Genomic DNA, 20,167 nt, shown 5'->3' with positions numbered 1-20,167 from the left:
TAATGATGATGCTACTTAAAACAAGCTGGAATTACCGGCAGACTGTCAGTGGTGAGACTGTTTTTCTGAACACTAACCCGCTCTCTGTGTAAGCATTTAATGTAAAATATAGATGTTGACTCCTTGACCTTTGTTGTTCTGCAGGTCGAAGATGTTGCTTCTAATGACAATATCATTTGGCTAGTGGTGAGTATTGGGCCCATGGAGTATTGGTCAGTGCTATATGCTGGGGGTGAGGCGACTGGTTCTCAGTGATGTCTAGGTTGTCCGTGACTGACTACAGATGTAGTTAACAAAGAATTGGTCCCTTCCTATCCTAGTGGGCAACCCAAAGATCCTTTTGCCATATCTATCATAGAATCCCTAATCTTCACCCCTTCTGTACAGTACTTAATTGCTGAGTAGGTTCAGTGTGGCACTGATCACTTTTTTCTGACACTACTTGCACTAGATGAAGGCTAATATTTAATGGGAGGGTCCTTCTTGGCTCTACTTTAATTGTACACTTCAGTTTGCATCTGTTTAGAATATTGCTCTTGCTCTCACTGCCTTCCCTACTCGATCCTTTGTTTTGCGTAGCAGCGCCTTCCCTTCTGTTTCCCGTGTCTTCTCTGTTTCCCGTGTCTTCTCTGATATTGGGCTTGTTTGAAATTAGCAAGGATATCTAGGCCAATATAACCGGTCTTTGTTCCACTTTTGTGTTTCTATTCCCCCACCCCAAATCCTTCTGGCGCCTGGAAACAATTGTGCATAGGCGCCATGCAAGTGTCCCAATAAATATGATCCCTGCTGTGATCTCTGAAGATCTTCAAAGATGGACTTTGTGCCATGCTACTTTAATAGTGAGTTGACCCTGTTAATCTAGGATGTTAAAGGGGTTTCCATGATGAACCTCAGACTGAAATAGCTGGAATTACCAGCATTATTTTTAAGCATAATTTGTTACCTATAATGGTTAAGACACCGTTTGTGAATACATCTAGTGCATGCCACTGTTGGAATTATTTTTACATTTGTAGGTGCCCAAGCCTTAACCTGTTGCATTTCAGAAAAATACTTTGCGCATCAGAATCACATTGTGTGGGGGCAGACAAGAGCTATGGTGTAGGGGCTGAGGGGCATACTTGTATGTTAAACGCGCTTAATACCAACGAGTGCTTTAAGTGTGGGTTCGGTGTTCGAACCTGTGTTGCGCTGCCTTTCCAAGACCAATGCTTTGCCCGGAGCTACCGTTCCTTAATCTGGGTGGGGGGTACTCGACTTGAGTGAGTTATGGGCTCTTAAAGCTCCAGTGATAAGGGTGTTGTAGGTTATGCAAGTAAATTAGCATCCAGGTATTTTATAGCACTTCATAGTACTGCTGCACAACTGGACCAGAATTAACCTTTTTAATTTTTTGGCAGGATACGAAGCAGCTTGTAGTCTTCTGGACTGATCTGGTGAGACCAACATTTATTGTGAAGGGTTTTATTTGCTAGGCGGGTGTTAATGATGATACTGCTTAAAACACGCTGGAATTACCGGCAGACTGTCAGTGGTGAGGATGTTTTTCTGACTACATCTAGAGGGTTTGTATAGAGGGCATTTTTTTTTTTGGTCGTGTTTCACTAACTTATGTCTTGCAGGGTTAGTGTCAGACATGATTGTAAGTTAGTCTACTTTTCCAGCACCATAGCAGCTGCTTCTAAATGCATAGGAAAAGCCGTCCGATGCGACAACAGACATTTTCTGTTTCTGAACCACATCTGTAAACTTTATTGCTTCTCTTTTCCCAGTTAGGGGAGTTCATTTTCCCTTTCTTCCAGAAAGCAAAAGATCCATTGTCTTGACTGTTGGCTTCCATACTGCTCATGGAATGGTGAGTAGGTTTTTTCTTAGTCTCATGTTCGTTTCACATATTGTCAGCACTTGTGCAAGCATCAACATGGAGTCTGAAAGATGGGGGAGAGGGGGTTGGAGGGGGAAGCTGACCGATGCGATAACTGACTATTTTCAACCTCTGACTTGTGGCTGTTTAGTTTAGCTTTCTTCCTTCTACCCAACTTGATTCTTGAGTGTCTTTTTTTTTTTCTTCTTCTTTCAACTTAATAGGTTTCCTAGTCTCTGAACTGTTGAGCATGCGATGGCTGGCACACTACTGCCTCCTTAACTCAAGGTGGGTATCTGGCGTAGAATGCTGGTATTAACCAGACTCCGTGACTATAATTGTAGCCCATTAAGACTGTTGCGCTAAATGGTGGCAGTAGGCTGTGATCTTGCAGATTTATTTTACTATTTTATATATGATCCTGGCTAGCACCCTGCATGTGGCTCAAATGGTTGGTTTGGATGGCTGTAGATGAGCAGCACCTACCTCATGGCCATCTGCTTTCTGTGGTTTATCCATAGGAAGAGCACGATTTGAGACCAGAGCAGATGAGCTGTGCTAAAGCAAGCTAGGTTATTTGTCTCTGTTGGTGTGCTGGTGGCAGCAAGCCGTCTGGAGTGTGCATCAATTCTTGGTTGATGGGGATGGGGGGTGGGGGGGATTTGGGCCTTGAACAAAATCTGCATGCCTTCTTCTTGCAGATTTGTCCCATTTCAGTATCTTGTAATTGGAGGTCTGATTTTGAATGTAAACTTGATAAACCGGTTAGTAGGCCCATGCATAAAAAGCATAATACCACAGCTGGGAGAAGTAATTCAAAAACCGCCCTGCCCACTGTAAAAACAAAGGCATTGATGCATTTTGTGTAGGTCGGGTGTGAAGGTGGTGCAGATCCCATAGTCTCAGACATTGGTGTGATTTCATTGGTTAACCTATTTCCTATCACATCTTGGTGCTCAACATGGTTTTCTAATTTGCATGTGCGTTTGTGAATTCTGCTTTGAGCCCGATGCCTGGAAGTACTTGTTAATACTGAGCTTCTGCAGCGTCCATTTTTAAAGATGACCGCTTTTGTCCAAGGAGTGCCATGTTCATTTATAAATGGTGCTGTCGATTATATTTCAATTAGTGGTTTTCATAGTGGGTGCATTTGCTTAATGTCTAGTGGATCCATATGTATAGTTGCTACATTCACATTAGTGAATCTGTCCTGCTTTTAGCTTTTCTTAATCCCTGTGGGATAAGGACAGAATGACAGCGACTTATAGCTGCGTCATTGGCTATACTGTTTTGAAATGTATCTTATTTTTTTTTTTTGGGGGATCTATCCAACCTGGCCGCCCAACTGTTCACATATATAACCCAAGGCTACTCCACGACACAATGCCACTGTTCATTGTTTGTGGTCTGGTATTGTTTTACCCCCCCCCCCCCCGTAACAAAACCAGCATCTGTGTTGGCAGTTGAGGGAATGTGATCAGTCACCCACACCACTCATCATAAGGTACATGTTTGAGGCACTAAAGGCTGCTTTTGAGGGCTACAAGCACGACTTTAGTATTGGTTCGAACCTCATTGTGCTCACTTGCCTGCTGCGACTTCAGTAGTGGGAGCAGCGCGAGGTGGTTGTGCAGGGCCATGAAACCCTGCTGGCTACTCACGCTGCAAGCTTGTCTTCACATAGTAGGCTACAATTAAGTGTAGTTAAGCAGCCTCCAGTTTGCACCCACTTCTGGATAGTGGCATAAGCACTCACTAACTGGTCTATGATGACAACAACTTAATTTGCTGACTCCCTGGATGAGGCTTGCGGATATGGGACTGAGACCAGCTGCTATGAATTGTGATTTCATGAATGTGGTTGGCTAAACTGCTAATTGAACTTGCTTAAGTTGCATCTATAGGACGCAAGCTACCAAGCATGGAGGCTGTTGTCTGCTTTCCTTCTGAGGCTTGCATGGTTATGGCAACTAAACAGTCTACTACTTGGAGTGGGGATTCAGAACTAAAACCTTATGGCTGGATGTTTTGCCCTCATGGCTTGTGAAAACAGGTTGATCGCAATGTTACTGGTTGCTGTAAATGTAAATCTTTCAGAAATAAGATTGCTTGTGAAGTTTGTGGCTAGCTTGCAAGATACATTCCTTCATTTCTAGAAATGTGTACTTTGAAGCTCAATTTATTGTACCTAGCGCTGTTGAGGGTTAGATCTTGTGCCGCCAGGCATTGTACATCTAAGCGACTACGGATCGATCCTCTGATCTCACCGTATGGAACTCCTACGTCACAAAGGAGCACACGGGGCAGTGAGGGTTGTGAAAAGTCAACCATAGGGACCACGTGTCTGACGCAAGACGGAGCCTGCACTGGCTTCCTGTTCAGGCCATTACGTTACAGGATGTTACTCATCACTCATAAATGTCTATAGTGGAAGCTATTGTAAAAAAGCCGAGCACTAGAGCCCTGAAGATCCGACAATACAAACCTTCTGAAAACTACCTGCTGCAAAACGAATGAAGTCTGCAGTGGAGCCTTCAATATAGCAGCTCCATTGGCATGGATTGTGTTGCCCCCTGCCCTCAGAACCATTGAGTCTGCAGTCGTGTTCAGAAGAAACTGAAGACTCCTGTTCTGCTAGTCTTCCTTCACCAACCCTAGCACCCTGCAGCATGGCCTGACTTTCTCTCCTCCCCCTCCCCCCCCTCTGTTCAGTTCAACGTCTTGCGCCCTTAAGGCTTCGGGTACCTGGAGCGCAGTACAAATCATTTATTAAAAAAAAAAAAACATATGGGATAATAGAATCTGGGTACAAGTCGCTGCGACAATCCTAGTCTCTGAGGCGGAGGTAGTTTATCTGCTTTTCTAGGGTCGAATACATCTCTAGTCCTGATATTCCGGAGTGTGTGTAATGGCTTGTTGATGGGCTTCTTGACTGACATTCCGGGGAACCAGCTTCACTCGAGTGGCTGCATCCTAACATTAGGTGCGGTGGTAGTGAGAGATCAGTCAAAATGTGTGCAGGTTGGTCACCGAGATTAGATTTTGGCGGTATTGGGTCTGTGTAGGACGTTTGTGTGCGCAGTTAGGCCGATCTTTTCGTGGGGTATATCTGTGTGCAGCTTGGTGTAAAGTGGAGAGTAAGCTTAGTGATGGGAGAAGTGAGTGCCTGGATGATTACTCTTAGGAGCCCACTGTTCATATTTACTTTCTGGATTAGGTGGCAGTGATCATCATGTTTCGCGGTAGCGGCTCTGAGGTAGATTCACAGGTTGGACGGGAGTAAGTCGGAGGGTCATTCTTAGGCTCAGCACTGTCATGGAGCCTATTTCTGTGTCCTTGGTTGTGGTTTATGGTGGGTTACAGGGTAGGTCTTGGCAGGATACTAGTTCTAGGTCATGATAGATCTCGCAGCAACTTAGTCCTACCGGGAAGTGGTGCAAAAGGACAGGCTGGAAAGAGGCATTGTAGAGCCTGATTGTTTTAGTGCCTTGCATGGTTTCGCTTCTTGTGTATGTAGTGGTCACTCAGGAATGGGCTGGGTCATGCTTTGGCCATGCACACCAGGTGCCGGCCTCTGATCACTGTCTTGTAAGGCACATTCCTATTGGGTAAAAACACATCTTTGCAACACTTTCTGGCAGGTGGGGGTTCAACTGTCTTCATGGGAGCTCAGACATGACTGGAGATTTCTGTTGCCTTGTGGCTTTGGGCCTAGTGCATGCAATGTCGCCTTTACCCTGCAAGCCTTCTCTTCTACCCATGATTATTAATGTCTACACAAATATAGTGATGCTGCCCACACCATATGAATACATTATATTGGTTACGTTAGCATGCGGTCCTGCTGGATGGGAAAGCGCCCTTTTTGCTGTCCCTGCTGCCCTCTGGCTCATCAGTGCCTCAAATGCATCAAGTCTTAACTGTAAAGCGCCTGGTGAGGGGTCGGGGGGGGGTGGGGGGGGAAGCTGCCCCTTCCCAGCAGAACTCCACAAGTGATTTGTGCTGGGTCAGAGGCAGCATTACCCCACCAGATTTGAGATTTTCTATTAGTAAGAAAGGAGTTGATCCGGTCCACTGTCCTTGGAGCAGCCTCCTATACTGGATAGTTCTTCAGCAGCAAAAGCTGCTGATCGAATAACATCGCTAGCCCAGTCTTGCTCCTATCGATGACGCCTAGCATCTGAGTCTGAAGATCCAACAAGGCACTCATCAGTGCCGTAATTAGATCGAAGCCCTGACTGCCTAGGATGCAAAATATCAGAATGACCCAAGTGCTCCTGGAATTGTACTGTGGCAATTTTGTCCACAATGTGTAGTAAAAAGGAACATTAAAATAGGTCTCGGATTGCTGTTTACTTTGGGGTTCTGTGTTCAGGTTTCTTATGCAAGGTAGTTACCATGAAATCTTGTATAAGAGTCGGCAATTTTGTGAAGAAAAGTTGTGTTAGTAATTCGCGAAGGATAAGGGGCAAATTAATTGATACCAAGAATAAACTTGGATGGAATGATATCTCCAGGGTAGGTCATGGGATGCATTTTCTTAAGCATGCTCATCTCTCGCACACAGAGGTGGGATTAAACGTGAAGGTAGGCTGCATGTTTCTCTGGTACTCAACCTGGTTTAGCGGCATTTCCATGGCAATATTGCTTTCAATCTTGGAGTCATAATTCAGTGGAGTAATAGATGAGGCCATGCTCCCAACTGCTTTCAATGTGGCAAGAAAGGGATTTTGCTCGCACATGTCCGAAAATCAACCTGATGAGTGGAGAGAATGGGAGGGGAAGGGGGCTAAACCACAGGAAAACTAACATCTTCCTGTGTTCTTGTCCTAACATCAATTCTGGGCCCTGATTAACTCAGGCAGCAGACAAATGGCCATCCGCTCGGATCTGGTCTAAACAGAATAGATTTGAAAGAAACCATAAAAATAACCTGTGTCCATGGGAATGCTGATGTCTACCCTAAAATCCCATTCACCTTAGAGTGCAAGGACAACACCACTAAAGGTAGCGGTTGTCCTGGGACTCCCAGAGGAAATGATCATTGGAACGGATTTTCCCACTTGGCAACATGCCCCATTCCATTTGAGAGATTGAATTCTGGGACGTGTAGCCTTACATTTCCAAAAATATAAATTTGGGACTGAAAGTCCTACAATTTAAAGAAAAATGCATTGGAAAAGGCAACCGTTGTGGCATTTAAATGTGGGATGGGCATTTTTCAAACACTGCCATAATGTCACTACCTAGTGATACGTTGGCAACAGCTAGAAAATGGTCATAGTACCTGGGCATATTACAGTAGGTCCTGGCAAATGCCTATCTGATCGCTACACAAGAGTCAAAACTGTTGGCTTTGCTACTGCTTGTTTTTAACAATTCAAAACGTGCAACTGAAGGGGCACATTGCTCAGAAATCGTGCTGTGGAAGGAACTCTGGTTAATGGTATGTTTTATTACACAAAGAGCGGGTTCACAGCGGCAGTAAGCAATTGATTGTACTGGTGTGTATATGCGTTTATTATTTCTAAGCAGTCACCTGACAGAAATAGGGGGGGGTGGTCTTAGTGGAGAGGGCAGGTGTGGGTGTGAATGGCATGGCCAGGAACAGTCCATGGGTTGGAAGAAAGACAAATTCATAGGATGTTAGCTCATCCGCCTATCTTCACTTGTCATGCCAATAGTTGTAGTTTAACCCCTTAACTGCAAAGGACGAGTAGGCGTGTACTTTTTTGCACAGACTTTCATAATAGCCTGGCAGAATACAATGATTGGTTTATAAACATCACCTCCTAACTAGACTACCATCTCTCAAACAAAATGGGCATGATACTTAGCATATATACCACCAGTAAAAAGTGTGATGCAGAGTATATTGCTTCAGATTAACTGCTTCCGTCACCAGGAATTAAAACTTGGCGAATTGAAGAGGTAGATTACTTTTTGTTTGGCTAGTAACTTGCAAATTACAATGTTGACCCTGAAGACACTAATGCCAGAAATGGGGGTGTTAGGCTAATGTGTGAAATTTTTACTGCATTTTTTTAATCGTTTTTATGTATTGAGCCACAGCTCAGTCAAAACACAGAATTCTATTTTTATAAGCGTGTTGCAAATCTATTTAAAAGCGGATAAATAACATGTTGCACACTGATGCATAGGAAATGCTGGGGATTCTACAGCTTCTTGTCCACCAGCATGGCGTCCACGGCCGCCTAGTTTTGTGCGCTCATCAGATAGTTTTGCCTTCTAACTCTATCTGTCAGCTCAAACAACCAATGAGAGCACTGCATATTGCGAGGTGACGACTTTAAAAGACCGTCGCGGCCGTAAGTGTTTTTTTTCCCCCGTTGCTGAGCTGGTCAGGGAGTGAATAGGTGATGTTGGTGACAATCCGTTACCATCCGCCACGGCCACACTTGACGGTAAGTTGTACCCACCATTAGTCATTGGTTTGATATCTTAGCTGCGCGTGTTTTGTATTGGTGTGTAAATCAATCGCCGTGTCGGTATCGATTGTCTAGACTTAAAAACATTGGTTTAATTGTTCGATCGCTTCATTGCAGTACTCGCAACACCAAATTTTGGGGATAAGTGGCTTCTTTAAAAGTTGAATGTGAAGGGACTTTTTTTTTATTTTTTTTTTTTTATTTAAATCGCCGCCTCGTTAACGCTCGGATTCTCGTGACTGGGTTTTAGGAAGGTCTGCAACTGTTATGTGCGTCTTGCCTTACTCTGTTATGAGCGCCTCTTTATGTGCAGTTTACTCTAAAACTTATATTAGTTAGAAACCGGTTTGGATATCGCATAGAATGTGAACGCGTTGAACAGTTTAGTTTAGTTTATTTGTACCGCGCACCGAACCCTGGGGTAGCTGGGCGCCGGAGACTTAAACAGTTACAGCATGGCAAAAATATACAATACAGACTGTGATAAAACAACAACGGTGTAGCAGACCGGGTTACAGGTGGTCAACAGAGGCATGCAGAGAGGAAGTGCATTAAGCAGCGTTTTTGTTGGAAAGCCATGATTTTGTTTTGGCTCTAAAAGTCCAAAATGAGGGTTCTGCTCTAAGGTATGGTGGCATAGCGTTCCATAGTTTGCCAGCTAGGACCGGGAAGCTGGCGCCACCTGCTTTTTTTAGGGAGAATTTGGGAACGGAAAGGCAATGTGCGTATGGTGTTCTAGTTGGTCTAGTTGAGGTGTGGTTGTGGAACTTGTCTGCCAGGTATTTGGGTGCGTCATTAGAGCGGCATTTATGGACGATGACGAGTGATCTGAGGGTGATTCTGTCTCGTACTGGGAGCCAGTGAGCATCTTGTCTGAAGCTGGAGATGTGGGCGTTTCGTGGGATACTGAAGGCGGCTCTGATGGCGTTATTTTGAAGTACCTGTAGTTTGTTCAGGTTGTGTTCTGATGAGCCAAGAAAGAGGGTATTGCAGTAATCAATTTTTGAGAGCACTAACGCTCTGGCTAGTGTAATGCAGCTGGAAGGTGATAGGAAAGGTTTGCAGGCGTTGATGAGCTTATTGGTGTAAGCTGTTGAAGAGGCAGTTGCGTTCACCTGTCTTTTGAGCGAGAGAGTAGAGTCTAGATAAACCCCAAGGGTTTTAATTTCTTTGGCTACTGTGATTAGGTTACCGTCTATGTTGATGGACGCGTAACGGGGGTCTAGTTTGTTTAGTCGATGTTGGGAGCCGACAATGAGGAGCTCAGTTTTCTCGTCGTTGAGGCATAGGCCGTGCTCTGCCATCCAGGCTTGGATCTCTAAATAAAGGTTGTTGATTCTGGTGGAGTCCTCGTCGTAGCACCCTGATAGGGTGATGAGAACCTGGGTATCGTCAGCATAGTTTGTGTAAGTGACACCTAGGTTATCTAGGCGGTCAAACAATAGCTTTGTGAAGATATTGTATAGGGTCGGCGAGACGCACGAGCCTTGAGGAACGCCGCAGGTGATGGGGACAGGGAGTGCTGATGCCCCTGGGGAGAAGACCCGGGTGGTTCGGTTGGTTAGGAAGGACTGGATCCAGGCAGTCGCCTGGTTAGAGAAGGCCGCTGAGGTCATCAGATGTTCTGTGAGGATCTGATGGTCGACGAGGTCGAAGGCAGCTGATAGATCTAGCAGTAGGAGAATGGCTAGATTACCCTTGTCCTTTGCCTCGTCCATCTGGATTTTTAGGTCCAGTAGGGCTGACTCTGTTCCATGCCTTGGCCTGAAGCCGGATTGTCTGAGACCCAGGAGGTTGTTGTCTTCCAGGTGCTTCTGTATTTGCAGGTAGGCCACTCTGTCTAGGATCTTTAGGATGTAGGGAACGGTGGTGATTGGCCTGTAATTAGTTGGGTTATTGGGGTCTAGATTAGGTTTTTTTAGAAGTGGCATGACCCAGGCCTCCTTGAGGCTGCTGGGCACTGAGCTTGATTTGAAGGATGCATTGATGAGGGCTGTTATGAAGGGGGCCAGAGTGTTGGCGCCTTCTTGGATGATGGGAGCTGGGCATGAGTCCCCTTGGCATCTAGAGGGCTTGAGGCCCTTAATGATGCTTTCTACTTCTTTAGTGGAAACTGGTGAGAAGGAGAAGGGGGGGGCAAGTAGGTGTTTTTGGGGTGGTGGACGGAGGATGGTTTGTTTTTTTGGAAAGGCTGAGCTTTTTCTGTTCGATTTTGGATTGTAACATGGTGATTTTGTCTGCTAGGGCTTTTTGAATCCTCTCACACCAGTCTGCATCTTTCACGCAGGTTTCAGCCAGAGTGGGGGGGGATTCGAGTTCCCTGAGGATATTGAAAAGCTCTTTTGTTTTGGATTTGGCGCTCTCAATTCTGTTATCATATGTCTCTTTTTTGGCCTTAAGGATAGCAGTTTTGTAGGTGGTGGCTGCTATCGAGAGTTGAGTTTTGTTGGAGAGGTTGGGCGTTTTTCTCCAGGTGGCTTCTGCGGCTTGTTTGGAGTTTCGGAGGATTTTTAGCTCTGGTGTGAACCATTTGTTCATATGGGCTGCCGGTTTGGCTTTGGTGAGTTTGAGTGGGGCGATGGTGTCTACTGCTGATTCTAACGTTTTGTTGTAGAGGTCAGCGAGTTTCTCCGCATCTAGGTTGGCGTAGTTTGTAGGGGTACAGATATTGTCTATAAGTGGGCAGAGGTTTTGTAAGGTATGTTGCGGTTGTTTCTGGTGAGGGTTTGGGGGATGGTAGGGGTTGGAGAGTGTAGCACAATGTAACACCGGGCGATTGGGGCGGTAACTACACAGGGAGCGCTGCAATTTAAATGTGCACGTCACGTGTGATCGATGGGCCCATTCCACACGGCCCTGATCGAAGCCACGTTAGGTCATTTACAGTAGCTAACGTGGACAAACGGGTGCCAAGAGCAAATGTTTCTTTTGACGGTCGCTGGGTTCCGTTTTATTGGTAACGCACTGGCAACATTACAGGGAAGCACATGTTCGCATGCAGATGCTGTTTGCGCTAAAGCCAGCCATATACAAGAAGGGTTCCCATGTTGTTATGGAAGTATGTTTGCATCCCTTGGCTTACCAGTCCCGATGTAGTGGACATTGACTTGCAGTTGACCCATCAAACGTTAACCCCATCTGTAGCCGCCTGAACGTCCTTAACCGCTTTCTCTTTCTTTACAGACCTGTTTCAAAGACTACAGTCGCAATTTAACATGGAGGAAAAATGCAAGGTATTGTGGTTCCGTATTGACTGAAATCAAACCCAGTTAATCAATACATTTGTTGTGTAGATATTTTTTACCGCTACTATGGTTATTTCAACATTGTGTGTAGGTTTTGTAATGTACAACTTTGAATGGATCTGACCATGTTCTGGCTTTTATCCAAGCCATGTGAACTCTTAGTTGATGTGGATAGATTAAATGAGGCCTTTCCTTGACGGTCGTTTGCCAGTCGCAATGCCGCTGACTGAGCAACATTTCAGGAAAGTACATCTGCTGATGTATTTCTGCATCATTCATGAGATGTAATAGACGTCCTAACAATTGCATCAATTTTGCAGGTCGTTGGCAGCAGCAGTTCGACTTCCAAGAGATCTGGGCTAGGATATACAAGGTAAGTGTGTTAATACATCAGTGAATGACGTTCGCCGGCCACTAGTTATCGGTCAAGTGGCACAGCGAGTAGAGCGCTCGCTTTGACATCCGTGCAGAGTCTGCTAACGCAGGTTCGAATCCCGGCGGGGCCAAACTCAGCCTTTCATCCTTCCGAGGTCGATAAATGAGTACCACACACCGTGGGTAATAATAAGCAGCGCTCAGATACCTGAGGGTTCGCAGCGCTATATAAATGCCAAATTATTATTATTAGTAATGTGCTTTCTGGACACTGCAATGGTAGTATTACGACAACAATGTCAGACTAAAACCACATTCAACAGTGTAATTGTTGATTTGAGTTAGACAGTTATGAGAGTGCATGATAACCGAGAAGTATAGCTCACTCCCTTGGCTGTTTTACCTCCAACATTATGCTAGAGTGAACTGGATGGGCTTTGTGAGATCTGTCTGAGCAGTCACTCGACCCACCTACATTCCAAGTACTAATGACTTACAATAGGGGGTCCATTTTACTCATGGAGCTTCCTTCTAATGCTCATTCTTACATGCATGATTACCCTTTGCCAATTCACCAGAATCAGATTTGGTCAGTGTTGCCAGGTCGGACTGCAAAAATAAACTGAATACCCTTCCAAAACAAGCCGACCCATCCACCTAAAACACTATGGATAGCTCTCAAAAGTAAGAAAACTAACACAAAGAAAACCGTGTTCGAACAAAATAAAAAAAATAATTCTGACATTTCTTCTGGCTTCACTGCTCCTGTCATTGGTGAGTCGCACATTGCTCTTGAGTCTCACTCCTCTGGTCCTTGGCTTCCTTCCATAGTTCCAGGTATCGCCCATCATGTCTGACTATGTGGGCCAGCCTGGACATCTCAGTTGAATGCTGGACAGCCAGTTTTGTCCTTTCCTGTAATCTGTATAGCATGCAAGTGAAAATAAAGGATTGGCTCATCCTGCGTGAACCTGGGCAGCTATTCCCTTGTGAGTTGCTCCTCCAAGGTGAGGGAAATTGACTTAACTATTTACTCTGGTTTGAATCGACTTGCACTCCACTGCTCGGAAGGAGGTCTTCCCCGTCCACCCAATATAGGGAAGTCGGGAGATCTGAAACTTCTCACCCCCTTTCTTACAATATCCGTCATTCATACTGATTTTTTTTTTTTTGTAGCTGTAGTAGCCGTTGGCATTTCACACCATCCCACCCCAATGTATGGTGCCCTGGTCCACCTCATTCTGGGTGCCCCATACTAAACACAATTCCCTTGTGTTCAGTACAGGCAGACCTGTTAATTCAGCGTTCATTCTAGATTGTCTGCCCATACTGCAATAGCGGTGTACCTTGTTCAGGGAGTCCCCATTATTCATACGGATATAATTGCAAATCGTGAATACACGAGAGCCCCTCTATTGGAAACGCTTGTTTTAATGCTAATTGCCAGTTTATGCTCTCTGGTTTTATTCTAGCCAAATACTTCAACCTCTACCATCTATGCTACAGCAGAGACATTATGCTAATCTACAATCTGTCAAGGTCCACGCTTTACCAACAGTGACGATCTAGAGGAGTGTGCTTGCTTGGGCCTGGTCTCCAATAGCAAGTGAGTGACGGTGGACAACACAAGGATCTTAGCAGGGCAAAGTAGGCATCTCAATGTAGTACTACTGTATGCAGGTGTGGCTCACAGGAGTACATTTCTGGGGTGGTTGACACAGTAAGCCAGTGGTGATCAGTCAAGGTTTGGGGCAGAACAAGAGGGGCGCAAATTGTCGCAGACGTTCATCTGGGATGCGCAAACTATCAGACCCATTTAAGCTGGTACACAAACCATTCTGCCATCAACTACATTTACGATATTTAAAACTGGAACTTCTCTCTGAATACACTTTATTACACACATTCCTACATCGATTTCTACTAGGCAAGTTGAGACAGTTGCTGAACGTGGTGCATTAACCAGAAACATGAGACTTGTAAGCTGCAAGCAAAAATACGGTGGGGGGTGGGGGGGTGTCGGGAGCACCGGCCCTTCTACCTGCATGAAGCTGTGACATGTAATGGGCAATGTAAACCAGCCCAATTACGCGCACACAGATGGTCAGACAAGCGGGACAACTGTTACCAGCTGCTGCTACTACTATAAACTAACCCAAAGTCGCTTATAATAAGCCAACATGGTGTCACTGGATCTTCTAAGTCTTGGGAGCACGGACCCAGGAAGATGTAAAAGGGCAACCGCTATTACATGTGTAGGGGTAGGTTGCTGCAGCAGTATTGATTGTAATCGCAGTAGATACTAACCCACTCCTTACTAAGGTGAGGTTGGGGAGGATGTGAACACTCGGATATTGGCTTATTGTGGTTGAGGTGGGAAACATGTTAACCTTAATGTTTATTCTTTAGGTATGAAGCACTCCCAAGTTAGAAAGCCAATGACTAGTCTGCCTTCGTGAAGGTGAGTTGTCTGCCTTTGCGTTTACCTTTGCCTCACCTTTTGAAAGAACGGGGAGGCTGAACAATGCAACTTTAAGTAATTGAGAAGACCGTCTTGTGATGACAAGTTCATGCACCACACTGAACTTTGTGTTGATTATGAAACGCTGAAGACTCTTCTCGCATTTATTATTTGATGGCTGAAGCATGCCCCTCTGAGTTAGGCCGTGATGAAGCCTACCATGGATTCCTAACCTCGTGAGCACAGATTCTCACTAGATTTGCTGATCCAGATGCAAAGCAAAAAGCCGCTACTAGGTATAGGGCACGTTCCTGAGTTGGTTCCCACTCTGGTGGTTGAAGGAATGGACTAGGAAAGGCAGCATGCAGCGCTCCCAAAAGAACTCTAGTTGACCCGTTGCGCATCAGCACTTTTTTTTGTTTATTGTGGACCCTGTGACTCTAGTTAACCAGCTCAAGAGGTTTAACTAGTTAGTTGCATTTCCCCACCTTATCTCCACAGCCTCTTCTCGCCACTCTTGGTAGATTCAGGGTTCTGTCTAAAACTTTATACTTCTGGGTCCCTAGTGCTTGCTGGCTTCATTTTTAACTCGCCATGTGGTAGTCTCCCTGATCGCCTTAGATATTTACACCAGTGGTCTGGTGTTGGTGCATTCTGCGCCTATGGGACGATATTGGGCATGTTTATTTGAAATTGGCAAGGCAATCTAGGCCAATATAACCAGTTTTTGTTCCCACTTTTGTGGTTCAATTCCTGCACCCCCCCACCCCAAATCGGTCTTCTGGCACCTGGAAACAATTGTGCATAGGCTCCATGCAGTGTCCAATAAATATATGATCTTTGCAGATCTTCGAAGATGGACTTTGTGCCTTTCCAAGACAAATTTCCCCGTCCGGAGCTACCCTTTATCGGGACGGGGGCGGGGGGTAGAACTGAGTGAGTTGTGGGCTCTGAAAGCTCCAGTGATTGGGGTGTTGTAGGTTATGCAAATTAGCATCATATTAAAGTACTGCCGCATAACTGGACCAGAATTAACCTTTTTATTTTCATTTTTGGCAGGATACAAAGCTATTCTGGACTGATCTGGTGAGACCAACATTTATTGTGATGGGTTTTATTTGTTAGCCTGGTGTTAATGATGATGCTACTTAAAACAAGCTGGAATTACCGACAGACTGTCAGTGGTGAGACTGTTTTTCTGAACACTAACCCGCTCTCTGTGTAAGCATTTAATGTAAAATATAGATGTTGACTCCTTGACTTTTGTTGTTCTGCAGGTCGAAGATGTTGCTTCTAATGACAATATCATTTGGCTAGTGGTGAGTATTGGGCCCATGGAATATTGGTCAGTGCTATATGCTGGGGGTGAGGCGACTGGTTCTCAGTGATGTCTAGGTTGTCCGTGACTGACTACAGATGTAGTTAACAAAGAATTGGTCCCTTCCTGTCCTAGTGGGCAACCCAAAGATCCTTTTGCCATATCATCATAGAATCCCTAATCTTCACCCCTTCTGTACAGTACTTAATTGCTGAGTAGGTTCATTGTGGCACTGATCACTTTTTTCTGACACTACCATCCCTCTTGCACTGGATGAAGGCTAATATTTAATGGGAGGGTCCTTCTTGGCTCTACTTTAATTGTACACTTCAGTTTGCATCTGTTTAGAATATTGCTCTTGCTCTCACTGCCTTCCCTACTCAATCCTTGGCTTTGCGTAGCAGCGCCTTCCCTTCTGTTTCCCGTGTCTTCTCTGTTTCCCGTGTCTTCTCTGTTTCCCGTGTCTTCTCTGTTTCCCGTGTCTTCTCTGTTTCCCGTGTCTTCTCTGTTTCCCGTGTCTTCTCTGTTTCCCGTGTCTTCTCTGTTTCCCGTGTCTTCTCTGTTTCCCGTGTCTTCTCTGTTTCCCGTGTCTTCTGTAGGGGACTGCCTAGCAGTAATCCCATCCCAGCGATCTTCAACGTGTCTTTCATCCTTGTCACTGGGCAAGAGTCTAGATCGGATGTTATATGTATTGGGCGTTCAGTTGCATACTAAAGGGCTTGGTTAATACACAAGTTAATGTACCATTTTTCAATCCCCTCTCCCTGTTCTATAACCTTTCCTGCATTTACAGCCCTAAACGAGCTAGAGCCACTTGGTTTATTTTTTTCCCACATCTTTCTAGTCACCAAAGCATTTCATATGCTAGGTTTGTTGCATTTCCTATGCTATTAACGGGTCTAGTGATCCCCGTTAGGTTCTCCAACAGCATGTTGACTCAAAATGGTATTTATTGAGCAATGCCACTCCTGGCCCAGACCTTCTGGAATTACTGTTACACTGTGTTAACTGGGAGCAAGGGCCTTTTGCAATAGGGCCTCAGGATTTCCAACCCCCCCCCCTTGCAGTTGTTTATTGCTGATGGTCACATGGAGAGCCAAAGGTTGCAGACCACTGAAATATTTCACACACCATCCTCACTGATGGGTTATGTAGGTCCTACATAACCCATTTATTTCCAGGCCATGTGCTTAGGCTGCTAGTGGTGTGATCATATGCATAAAAGCTCTTCATTATGCCAAACATATATAAACTTGCCTGCACTGTGGATGCCTCTATGTATTGCTGTTAAAATGCCTACATCTTTTATTTCTTGCATGGGTTTGCCTCTTGGTTGCTGCTCCCTTTTTTTGAATGCACTACAATCCCCCTGAATAGACTAAAGTAATGTATGTGTTCATTTGCAAGGCCTAGTATTGGGTTGTTTTAATCGGCTGCAGTTTCCCACACTAGGTGCTGTGCACACCTGACAGTGATTTTATTTTGACTTCTGAGTGGTTTTGTTCCCATTTTCTTCTGTGACCTAGTGAGACAGATTTTTGGGAGTATGATTTGAATGGTTGGTAGATGTAGCAGATATTTTTGGGATGGTCTAATGGATGAATTAATGGGTTGCACTGGTCTTGCAGATGGCGTCTACTAACAGAGCCACACGTAGTTGTCAGTTACGAGCTAGCATTTAACCCTGATGATGAAACTCCAACTGAAATAGCTGGAATTACCAGCAGATTGTCAGTGGTGTTTTTCTGACTGCATCTAGAGGGTTTGCATAGTTGGCTTATTTTTTTGCCATGTTTCACTTTGTCTTGCAGGGTTACAATAGTGTCAGACATGATGGTGATTTCCAGCTCCTAATTGCAGAACTGCTTATCCAGGGGGCACCATCAGCTGCTTTTAAATGGTGCATAGGAAAAGCCGTCCAATGCGAAAGCTGACTGTTAAACTTTATTGCTTCCCTTTGCCTAGTTGGATGGGAGCTCATTTTTCCCTTCTTTCTTACAGAAATATCTCAATTGTCTTACGATTGGCTTCCACACTGCTTATGGAATGGTGAGTAGGTTTTTTTCTTGTCTCATGCTCGTCTCGCATATTGTCAGCACTTGTGCAAGCATCAACATGATGAGTCTGAAAGATAGGAAAAGCCGACCGATGCGATAACTGACGATTTTCAACCTCTGACTTGTGGCGGTTTAGTTTAGCTTTCTTCCTTCTACCCAACTTGATTCTTAAGTAAGTAATTGTTTTTTCTTTTTTCAACTTAATAGATTTCGTAGTCGCTGAACTGTTGAGCATGCATGGCTGACACGCCACAGCCTCCTTAACTCAAGGTGGGTATCTGGTGTGTAATGTTTGAGTGCCAGTACCAGACTCCTTGACTAGAATGTAGCCCCTTCAGACTGTTGCGCTAAATGGTGGCATTAAGCTGTGACTTGCAGATTTATTTTACTATGCTTTACGATCCCACCTAGCGCCCTGCATGTGGCTCAAATGGTGGTTTGGATGGCTGTGGGTGAGCAGCACCTACTTCATGTGCCATCTGCTTTCTACAGCTTATCCATAGGAAGAACAAGATTTTGAGACTAGGGCAGATAAGCTGTGCTAAAGCAAGCTGGTTTAGTTGTGGCTCAGTGTTGGTGTGCTGGTGGTAGCAAGCAGTCTGGGGGATGTGTGCATCAATGCTTGGTTGATAAGGGGGTGGGGGGGGGGGGTTAGGCCTTACACAAAACCTGCATGCCTACTTCTTGCAGACTGGTCCCATTTCAGGATCTTGCAATTGTAGGACTCAGTTGAAGGGTACAACTTGATAAACATGTTTTAAGTAGGCACATGCATAAAACGCTTAATACCACAGCTGGGAGAAGTAATTCAAAAACAGCCCTGCCCACTGTAAAAACAAAGGCATTGATACATTTTGTGTAGGTCAGGTGCAAATCCCATAGTCTCAAACATTGGTGTGATTTCATTGGTTAACCTGTTTGCTACCGCTATCTTGGTGCTGGGCATGGTTTTCTAACTTGCATGTACTGCATTCTGCTTTGAGCCTGATGTCTGGAAGTACTTGTTAATTCTGAGCTTCTGTGGCATCCATTTTTAAAGATGACGGCCTTTGTCCAATGAGTGCCATGTTATGTATAAATGGATGCAGTTGATTATTCATGTTTATTTCACCTAGTGGTTTTCATGGTGAGTGCATATAATGTCTAGTGGATCCATATGTATAACTAGTGACTTTCTATTTGCGTCATTGGCTATACTGTGGTTTTGAAATGTATCCCTTGTTTTGGACCTATCCAGCCTGGCCACCCAACTGTTCTCGTATAACAAGGCTACTCCACAATGCCACTGTTCATTGTGTGGGGGGTCAGGTATTGTACCCCAAGTAACAAAACCGGCATCTGTGTTGGCAGTTGAGCAAATGCGATCAGTCTGCAACACCACTCGTAAGATACATGTTTGAGGCATGAAAGGCTGCTTTTGAGGGCTACTAGCACCACTTTAGCTTATTGGTTCAAACCGCATTGTGCTCACTTGCCTGCTTGGACTTCAGTAGTTGGAGCAGCCCGAGGTGGTTGTGCAGGGCCAAGAAACCCTGCTGTCTACTCGCCCTGCAAGCTTATCTTCACAAAGTAGGCCGCAATTCAACAGTGTAGTTAAGCAGCCTCCAGTTTGCACCCACTTCTGGATTGTGGCATAAGCACTCACTGGTCTATGATGACACCAACTTAATTTGCTGACTCATTGGATGAGGCTTGTGGATATGGGACTGAGACCAGCTGCTATGAATTGTGATTTTTGAATGTGGTTGGCTTTGTTGTAATTTCTTTCCTTCTCCTTGCAGGTAATTGCTCCCTTCACAGTAAATCCTGAATCCCAAAACTGCAAATTGAACTTGCTTAAGTTGCATCTACAGGACACAAGCTACCACTCATGGAGGTTGCTGTCTACTTTCCTTCTGAGACTTGCGTGGATTTGGCAACAAGAAAACGGTCTTGTGGGGATTCAGAGCTAAACCCTATGGCTGGATGTTTTGCCCTCATGGCTTGTGACAACAGGTTGATCGGAATGTTAACTGGTTGCTGTAAACTTAAATCTTTCAGAAATAAAGATTGCTGCCTGGTGTTATGTGTGAAAGATTGGGTGTTGGAGTCTTCTTTTTTGGTAAAGGGATTGTGGCCAGAGGATGGCTTGCAAGATGCATGCCTTCTTTTCTAGAGTATTATGCTTTGAAGCTCCAAGTTTATTGTACCTAGCGCTGTTGAGGATTAGAGCTTATGCTTGCCGCCAGGCATTGTACATCTCAGCGAGTAGGGATTGATCCCCTGATCTCACCATATGGAACTCGTAATCACAGGAGCACACACCTGGCAAGAAGCCATGCTCTTTATTACAGTTGGGTGAGCACAAATCAAACTCGACAGGAACTGCTAAGGTGACATGTTCATACAGTGTACA

The 20,167-nt window shown here is 44.9% G+C and overlaps 7 non-coding genes and 2 pseudogenes across 7 annotated transcripts; all 9 read left to right on the top strand.

The window, feature by feature from the left end:
• Positions 1 to 71, top strand: LOC138529014 (small nucleolar RNA SNORD65). Its single transcript, XR_011284377.1, has one exon. It is a non-coding gene; the product is annotated as a small nucleolar RNA SNORD65 (small nucleolar RNA).
• A 1,415-nt stretch (positions 72 to 1,486) lies between these two features.
• LOC138529018 (small nucleolar RNA SNORD65) lies at positions 1,487 to 1,557 on the top strand. Its single transcript, XR_011284381.1, has one exon. It is a non-coding gene; the product is annotated as a small nucleolar RNA SNORD65 (small nucleolar RNA).
• A 2,068-nt stretch (positions 1,558 to 3,625) lies between these two features.
• LOC138529023 (small nucleolar RNA SNORD99) lies at positions 3,626 to 3,700 on the top strand. Its single transcript, XR_011284385.1, has one exon. It is a non-coding gene; the product is annotated as a small nucleolar RNA SNORD99 (small nucleolar RNA).
• A 7,465-nt stretch (positions 3,701 to 11,165) lies between these two features.
• Positions 11,166 to 11,307, top strand: LOC138529004 (small nucleolar RNA SNORA16B/SNORA16A family). Its single transcript, XR_011284368.1, has one exon. It is a non-coding gene; the product is annotated as a small nucleolar RNA SNORA16B/SNORA16A family (small nucleolar RNA).
• A 383-nt stretch (positions 11,308 to 11,690) lies between these two features.
• On the top strand, positions 11,691 to 11,815 carry LOC138529007 (small nucleolar RNA SNORA16B/SNORA16A family; annotated as a pseudogene).
• Positions 11,816 to 15,530: 3,715 nt separating this feature from the next.
• LOC138529017 (small nucleolar RNA SNORD65) lies at positions 15,531 to 15,601 on the top strand. The gene has a single exon (XR_011284380.1). It is a non-coding gene; the product is annotated as a small nucleolar RNA SNORD65 (small nucleolar RNA).
• Positions 15,602 to 17,400: 1,799 nt separating this feature from the next.
• Positions 17,401 to 17,466, top strand: LOC138529020 (small nucleolar RNA SNORD65; annotated as a pseudogene).
• A 360-nt stretch (positions 17,467 to 17,826) lies between these two features.
• Positions 17,827 to 17,895, top strand: LOC138529008 (small nucleolar RNA SNORD49). Its single transcript, XR_011284372.1, has one exon. It is a non-coding gene; the product is annotated as a small nucleolar RNA SNORD49 (small nucleolar RNA).
• A 1,520-nt stretch (positions 17,896 to 19,415) lies between these two features.
• LOC138529025 (small nucleolar RNA SNORD99) lies at positions 19,416 to 19,490 on the top strand. Its single transcript, XR_011284387.1, has one exon. It is a non-coding gene; the product is annotated as a small nucleolar RNA SNORD99 (small nucleolar RNA).
• Positions 19,491 to 20,167: the final 677 nt, after the last annotated feature.

This window comes from Ambystoma mexicanum, chromosome 7q (assembly GCF_040938575.1).
Source record: "Ambystoma mexicanum isolate Mex_15411 chromosome 7q, UKY_AmexF1_1, whole genome shotgun sequence".
Taxonomy (NCBI): Eukaryota; Metazoa; Chordata; class Amphibia; order Caudata; family Ambystomatidae; genus Ambystoma; species Ambystoma mexicanum.
Note: the sequence above shows the minus strand (reverse complement) of the source record. Positions and strands in the feature narration are given on the sequence as shown.